This window comes from Balaenoptera physalus (genome assembly GCF_965194825.1).
Source record: "Balaenoptera physalus genome assembly, contig: HAP1_SCAFFOLD_1260, whole genome shotgun sequence".
Classification (NCBI taxonomy): Eukaryota; Metazoa; Chordata; class Mammalia; order Artiodactyla; family Balaenopteridae; genus Balaenoptera; species Balaenoptera physalus.
Genome location: NW_028125536.1, coordinates 55,600 through 64,236, shown reverse-complemented (window position 1 = coordinate 64,236; position 8,637 = coordinate 55,600). Strand labels below are relative to the sequence as shown.

The 8,637-nt window shown below is 45.3% G+C and overlaps 1 long non-coding RNA gene across 3 annotated transcripts in view; it reads left to right on the top strand.

Moving 5' to 3' along the window:
- The first annotated feature begins 831 nt into the window (after window positions 1-831).
- LOC309653822 overlaps window positions 832-8,637 on the top strand; it is a 46,066-nt gene continuing 38,260 nt past the window's right edge. For 2 of the 3 annotated variants that reach the window (XR_014259533.1, XR_014259534.1), the window contains exon 1: window positions 832-1,013. This is a non-coding gene — a long non-coding RNA (uncharacterized lncRNA). The remainder of the gene's footprint in view (window positions 1,014-8,637) is intronic. The other variant, XR_014259535.1, reaches the window with a different exon arrangement.

Sequence of the window (8,637 nt, the reverse complement as noted above, 5' to 3'; positions counted from 1 at the left end):
GCTTTAGAGCTATGGAAATGTCATAAAAGCGGGGGAGGGTACTGGATAACCAGAATTTTAAAACGCGCCTTCCGGAAAAACTTTTGTCATCGGACACATTGGATACAAAAGTGCCTTCACCGACGACCTTACTTAAAAGCAAGGGGGCGAAGGGCCCTCCGCCGGCTCCTGCTCCGCCCACCCCACCCCACTCCACGCCCGCCCGTGGGTGCCGAGCCTGGGGCCCCACGCCGCCCCGCCGTCCCCGCCCCGCGACCCGCACTCACTGCTCAGCCGGGCACCGCACCACGGCTCGCGGCTGCCCCCCGGCCACCGCTTTCTCGCCCTCCAGCGCCGCGGCCCCCGCCTCCCCCGCCGGCTTCTCAGCACAGCTCTCCCCCGGCCACGCTCCGGGCTGAAGCATCGTCCCCCGACTCATGGGGCCTCCGCCGGCGGCGGGGCCGCAGGGGTTCGGCCGCCTCCCAGCGATCCGGAGCCCCTCCCGTCGGGGCACCCGGCAGTGGCCGCCACTGCAGCGCTGCTGCCTGCCGGCTACCGACGGCGCACAGGACGCTTCCGCGCGCGTCACCACCGCCCGCCCCGCGGCCTCTGACCCGCGACGAGTGGGCGGGGCCCGCGACGGCCGGGAGTCCTGCGACGCGGAGCCTGCGCCTGCGCCTGCGCCTGCGCCTGCGCCTGCGCCTGCGCACGCGGCTGCGCCTGCGCACGCGGCTGCGCCTGCGCACGCGCCTGCGCCTGCGCACGCGCCTGCGCCTGCGCACGCGCCTGCGCAGCGCCTGCGCACGCGCCTGCGCACGCGCAAGCGCACGCGCATGCGCCTGCGCGGGCCGAGCAGCCCGAGAGGACCGCCCACGCGAAGCGCTATGGCGAGTGCTCCACCCCCGCGCGCCGCCGGCCCGCCCCAGAGTTCCCCGCGCGTGGTCATTGACCTCAGGCTCGCGGTAGCTGTTCGTCCTCGCGTACCCGGGCGTGAGAGAGAGAAAGCGCTGGACAAGTGGCGGGACTCGGCCTCGGTGAGGAGGAAGAGGGCCGGCCTGGGGCGTGAAGGGCACTAACATGTTTGGGCGCCTTACAGTGTCGCTCTGGGCTTCGGAGCCTCGCCCTCCGCCGGAGGAGTTTCCTCGGCTGTAGAGCGAGGGATGTGGTCCGAGTGGGTGATGTGCGGCTTCCCCGGCCTCCCAGGGGCGATGCCGTCACCACCCGCCCCGAGCCTGGAGCCCGGCGGGCTCTGGCCTTCGGCATGGTGCCGCGCTTGTCGCTCCAGAGCTGAGTTAACAGCCATCCCCTCCGTGAGAAGGGGGACACGGTCCTACCCAGCCGGTGGGCCAGCGTAGCTGCTTGTGTGTGTGTGTTGTTGGACTACATTCTTTCAAATAGGAAATTTGGGGGGCTTCCCTGGTGGCGCAGTGGTTAGGAATCTGTCTGCCAATGCGGGGGACATGGGTTAGAGCCCTGGTCTGGGAAGATCCCACATGCTGCTGAGGAACTAAGCCCGTGCTCCACAACTACTGAGCCGCCTGCCACAACTGCTGAGCCTGCACTCTAGAGCCCACGAGCCACAACTACTGAGCCTGCGCTCTAGAGCCCGCGAGCCACAACTACTGAGCCTGTGCTCAAGAGCCTGCAAGCCACAACTACTGAGCCCACATGCCACAACTACTGAGCCTGCACTCTAGAGCCTGCAGGCCACAACTACTGAGCCCACGTGCCACAACTGCTGAGCCTGCACTCTAGAGCCCGCGAGCCACAGCTACTGAGCCCGCATGCCACAACTGCTGAGGCTGCGCTCTAGAGCCCGCAAGCCACAACTACTGAGCCCGTGTGCCACAACTACTGAGCCCGCGTGCCACAACTGCTGAGGCTGTGCCCTAGAGCCTGCGAGCCACAACTATTGAGCCCTCGTGCCATAACTACCAAAGTCCGGAGCCCATGCTCTGCAACGACAGAGGCTGCTGCAGTGAGAAGTCCATGCACCACAACAAAGAGTGGCCCCCGCTCACCGCAGCTAGGGAAAGTCTGCAGCGACGAAGACCCAACGCAGCAAAAATAAATTAATTAATTAATTAAATAAATCTATTAAAAAAAAACCAAATAGGAAATTTGATTGAGAAGGAGCAAGAGCAAAGGGAAAATATTAACAGACTTCAAAGATGAGAAGACAAAAATGTTTCCTGTCCAGGGAGGGAATAGCAGAGTAGCTGCTAAAGATGAGCAGCAGTCATGGGTGCAGGGGGCAAAGAGCACAGGGCCAAAGTATGGAGGAAGGGAATGGCTTGGGCAGTTCGGAAACCTACAAGGGGTTCTGGGGTAAAATGGGTTCATAATGGGGTTTTATTGAAAGATGAACCTGGAAGAAGGGTACTGGAGACCAGATCTTGAAAAGCCTCCTTCAGCTAACGGGAAACCTTGTGTTTGATCCTCCTTGAAAGATCGGAAGGAGATTATTTTAAAAGGTCATTTTGTCTGCAGTTAGAGAAAAGGTTGGAAAAGGGACAGGGAAACCAATATAGGGAGACTATGTAGTAATGGGCATCAAAGGGAGAAACTGGCTGGAAAGAATACTTGCATTTTATGGCAAAGAACTGTGGCGGGTTTTCCACTTTAATTTTATTTGAAAAAGTAAAATACACATGCTAAAAAAATTCAGAGCATACAAAAGAATATGCAGTCGAATTTTGTATGGATGTTAAGGGTGTGGGATTATAGTGGGATGACTAGTGTCCCCTAAAATTCATTCTCCAACTGGAAATGCAATGTGACCTTATTTGGAAATAATCTTTGAAGATGTAATCAGGTAAAATGAGGTCCTGCTGGATTAGAGTGGGTCCTAAATCCAATGTCTGGTATCCTTATTTAAGAAGAGAGGATGCAGACATATATAAACACAGAAGGAATTAGGATATGTGAAGATGGAGGCAGAGATTGGGGTGATGTAGCTAGAAGCCAAGAAATGCCAGGAGCTGCTGGTAGCTAGGAAAAGACAAAGGTTATTCCAAAGAGCCTTCAGGAGAAGCATGGCCCTGCTGACAACTTGAGTTCAGATATCTCCTCTCAAGAACTGTGAGAATAAATTGCTGTTGTTTTAAGCCTCTCGGTTTGTAGTACTTTGCAGTAACCACCCTAGGAAACTAATACAGGGATAAAGATGAAGGCTTGTAAAATACTATCAGGCTGAATTTATTGATAAGAGCCTACAAAGCAGATACATTTTACCTCAAAGGGTTAGAAAAAGATTAAGTTTGTTTGATTGTTTGCTGAGTATGTCTCTTCCAGTTGTACCTGTGGAACTAAGAAAATAACCACAAGATGGCTTTCAGAGCCCAGTGGACTCACTGTGAGAAGAAACTGGCAAAAACACCATTGATCACTGACTTCCTTCCACCCAAAAGTGTCTACACTAAATGAAGTTGAAGTGCCAGAACTGCCTAGGATACTGTAGAGGAAGATCTCCAAAGTCTTGGGAAGATGGGAATCTTAGAGTTGATTTATCATGTAAGACTTTCTCACCCACCTCAGGAGGGTCCAGAGGACATTCCCCTTCAACATGACTATGAGAAGTAATTTGTGAAGTGAGTCCCAGCACCTTGAAGAGATCTGCAATTGCTCCTCTCTGTATTCAGATGTATCTTACAATGGAATCTGTTATCATCAAACAGATTCTTAAATGCAGTGGTGATGATGGGATCTCAGGGTGGCAGGTAGGGACCAGTGTGGTTGCTGTAACGGACAGCTGAGCCAAAGCAGTTATCAGAATTATCTGACTCGCAAAGACCTATGGTATCGGCTAGTTGCTCATGGTGTCCCTAGAAAAGAAATAGATGGATAATTACTAAATTCTTACTTGGTCTTTATAAGCAGAAGAGTTCTGGGAACTCCCTGGTGGTACTCAGTGCTCTCACTGCCGAGGGCCCTGGTTTAATCCCTAGTCAGGGAACTAAAATCCCACAAGCTGCACAGCGCAGCCAAAAAATATATAAGCAGAAGAGTTCCAGGTCTATGAACAGAAACCCTAACTTGTGTCACCAAAACAGAAAGTCACAGCCCCTCAATCAGTTCCCAGGCTTGAGCCAATTTACATACCCAGAACTCTGAATGAAGGGGAGGCCAGGTCTTCTTGAGGAAGGACCCTACTTCAGTGCCAAAAATGTATAGTGTTAATTTTTTCCCCAGCCTACCCCACAGGGTCCTATAGCCATCAACAAGAGTGACTGTGCATTGGGGGAAAGGAAATAACCAGACTTTTGGGGCTTAGTAGACAGTGGGTTTGACCTAATTCATGGAAACCCAAAATATCACTGTATCTACCTATCAGAGTAGGGGCTTGTGAAGGTCAAATTATCAGTGGAATTTTAGCTCAGGTTCATCTTATGTTAGGCCCAGTGGGTCTCTGAACACATCCTGTGGTTATTTCCCCAGTTCCAGAATGCATAAAAAATGGACATGCTCAGCAGCTGGCAGGATCCCCACAATGGTCCCCTGACCTGTAGAGTGAAGGCTGTTACTGTAGGAAAGGACAAATAGAAGCCACTAGAACTGTTGCTACCTATAAAAATGTAAACCAAAACAATACCACATTTTTGGAGGGATTGCAAAGATTAGTACCACTATCAAGAACTTGAAAGTTGCAAAGGTTGTGATATGCATCACATCCCTTTTCAACTCACCTATTTGGCATGTGCAGAAGACAGATGGATCTTGGAGCATGACTGGATTTTTGTAAATCCGGTTATGTAATGATCCCTGTTGCACTGCTAAACCAGATGTGGTTTCATTGCTTGAGCAAATCAACACATTTCCCAGTACCTGGTGTGCAGCTATTGATCTGGCAAATGCTTTTTCCTTTATATGTGTTGAAAAAGACCACCGGAAGGAGTCAACTGGCAAGGTCAGCAGCACACCTTCACTGTCCCACCACAGGTTATATCAACCCTCCAGCCCTATGTCATGATTTAGTCTGCAGAGACTAAATCCCCTTCCCCTTCCACAGAACATCACACTGGTCTATTACGTTGATGATGATATGCTGATTAGTCCTGGTAGACAGGAAGTACCAATTACTGTACACATATTGGTAAGATATTTGCATGTCAGAGGATGGGAAGTAAATCCCCCCCCCCAATTCAGAGGCCTTCTACCTCAGTGAAATTTCTAGGGGTCCCTTGGAGTTGAGTATATCAAGATATCACTTCTAAGTGAAGGATAAGTTGTTACATCTGGCCCCTCCTACTGTTAAAAAAAAAGAGGCATAACACCAAGTGAGCGAAGAGAAGTCTCTGCAACGGTCCAGGCTGCTGTGCAAGTTACTTTTCCACTTGGGTCATATGATTCAGTTGACCCAGTGATGCTTGAAGTGGCAGATAGAGATATTTGGAGTCTTTGGCAAGTACATATAAGTGAATCACAATGCAAACCTTTAGGATTTTGTAGCAAAGCCCTGCCATCCTGTGAAGATAACTACTCTCCTTGTGAGAAACAAGTTTTGGCTTGCTGACGGACCTTAGCAGAAATGAATACTTACCCATGGGCCAGGTTACAATGCGACCTGAGCTCAGTGATCAATCATACTGATGGTATGTAACCTTGATGTGATCGGATGCAAAGGGCACCGCACCTCTGTGATCTTCCAAACACCCATAACCCCAGTCTAATGAGAGGAACACCAGACAAATTGCAAACTCCATTAGAGGGGCATCCTAAAAATTACTTCACCAGTTCTCTTCAAAACTGTCAAGGCCACCAAAAACAAGAAAAGTCTGAGAAACTATCACTCAAGAGGAGCCTAAGGAGACATGACAGCTAAATGTAATGTGGTATTCTGGATGGGGTCCTGGAACAGAAAAAGACATTAGGTTAAACAAAAGAAGTATGAATAAACTATGGACTTTAGTTAACAATAATGGATCAAAATTGGCTCATTAAGTAATAAGTATACCATACTAATGTAAGATATTAGTAATAGGAGAAATTGGGTACAGGGTATATAGGAGCTCTGTACTATCATATCCATTTTTCTATAAATCTAAAACTATTCCCCCCCAAAGTCTATTATATTAGAAAGAAATCAAACTCAAATCACCATGTCACAAAATGATAAACCAAGACTTTCCAAAATAAGGAAGAATGTCAAATCATGTTCTTATTTTGTACTTCAATAGAAAGATTTAAATTTAATTATTTCATCTTTAATCCTTTAAAATTGCTATTGTGTATGTGTTTTATTGTATACATAGTACATAAACACAGAGGTATGTGTGTGTATTTTTAATGTATATGTGCATATTGGGAATGTCCAAAAATTTTTTAACCAGCATTACAGAACTAAATTATTAGAGAACAAGTGTGTAAACTAAATAAGTCACAAACTAAATCAGAGTTTCTAAGAGGGAGTTGTGAAACATAAGCCCATGGACTGTGATATAATTACAGTTAGCCTATTGTTATGTCAAGATGAATAAAAAATAGCAGAAAAATCTATAAGCCTAAGTAAAAGCCTATATAATAACATTGCTAGAGACAATTCCAGTTAGTTTCCAGCTTCTTCTTAGAATCAAACATTCCTAAATTAGATAACTAAAAGTAAAATTGTGATATAATAATGTGTAAGTCCTTAGACTTGGTAACATATTTTGAACCATCTCAAACTGATATTACTTCTTCAATGGTCTTGCCTAGAATAGTTAATGCATGAAAGATTCTGAGCTCCTTTTCTTTGAATACTTCAGCCCTTATTTACAGTAACTGTTCATGAAGAATACTACTGAGCCATTACAGTTTTTATTTGTTGGAATGATTGATTTTTTAAATTCTCTATAAGGAACTTAGTACAAGTTGGATGCATATCTCCCTCTTCAATACCAAAAACTCGTATTTTACAGCAAAGTTAAAACACCCTATATTTTTACTCTATGGAATTTCCCAATGTCACAGCTATAAAAAATAGACTACAAGTGTATTCCGTACATCAGTTTCGAAAGTAGTCACAGGTACTTTTTAGTTTATTCTAGTTTCACAGGTTCATGTACTATACTCATGCTTGGCAGGAAGTATCACTAGTTTCACTTAAAAATTAACTACTCTAGGAATACCTGTGTATTTATTTGAAAGACACCCCCCCCCCTTTTCAGCATGTCTCTTGATTGTAGAATGCTCATTATTTTTAAATAGGACTTTGGGGGTGGGAGCTACTATGTCTTTGCAGTTCTGAGACTAGAAGAAATAACTTTACAGGGAAAAAATTAGAAATAGTTCATTAAAAAATATCTTGCACTAGTAATAGTTTACCTAAAAACCCCCAAAATTGTCCACAAGAGTTTTTCTTGGGAGAAGTGTGTCATCATGAAATTTTATCATGAAATTCAAACCATTTCATACATAAGGAGACGACAGAGGATGATGTTATAAAAAGACTTGGAATTCTGGAAAATATTAAATGAGTCTTTTGCCTCCAGCTAAACAGAATTTCATCCTAAACAAATAATTCAGGCAGCTGATTATCTTAAATTATTTGAAGAGCTTCTAAAATGGAATTCCATACCCTTAGTGCCTTAATATCTGCTATGGACTGAATCATGGCCCCTCCAAATTTATATGTTGAGACCCTAACCCCCAATGTAACTATATTTGGTGATATGAGTTGAATATTTGTGTCCTCCCAAAATTCATGTGTTGAAACCCTATACTCAAATGGGGTGGTATTAGGAGGTGGGGCCATTGGGAGGTAATTAGGATCAAATGAGTCAGGAGGGTGGAGTCCTCATGAATGAGATTAGTACCTTATAAGAGTCACAAGAGTATCTGGTCTTGCATTTAGGTCTTTAATCCATTTTGAGTTATTTTTGTGTATGGTGTTAGAGAATGTTCTGATTTCATTCTTTTACATGTAGCTGTCCAGTTTTCCCAGCACCATTTATTGAAGAGACTGTCTTTCCTCCATTGTATATTCTTGCCTCCGTTGTCATAGATTAATTGACCATAAGTGCATGGGTTTATTTCTGGGCTTTCTATCCTATTCCATTGATCTATGTGTCTGTTTTTTTGTACCATACTGTTTTGATTACTGTAGCTTTAGAGTATAGTCTGAAGTCAGGGCACGTGATTCCTCCAGCTCTGTTCTTCTTTCTCAAGATTGTTTTGGCTCTTTAGTTTCTTTTCTGTTTCCACACACAGTTAAAATTTTTTTGTTCCAGTTATGTGAAGAACGCCATTGGTAAATTGATAGGGTTTGCATTGAACCTTTAGATTACTTTGGGTAGTATGGTCATTTCAACAATATTGACTCTTCCAATCCAAGAACACGGTATATCTTTCCATCTGTTTGTGTCATCTTCATCGTATAGTTTTTGGAGTACAGGAACTGCTAGAGGAAAATATAAGCATAACACTCTTTGACATAAATCGCAGCAATATATTTTTGGGTCTGTCTCCTAGAGTAATGGAAACAAAACCAAAAATAAACAAATGGGACCTAATTAAACTTAAAAGCTTTTTCACAGCAAAGGAAATCATAAACAAAATGAAAAGACAACCTACAGACTGGGAGAAAATATTTGGAAATGATGCAACCAACAAGCGATTGAGCTCCAAAATATACAAACAGCTCATACAGCTCAATATCAAAAAACAAACAACCCAATCAAA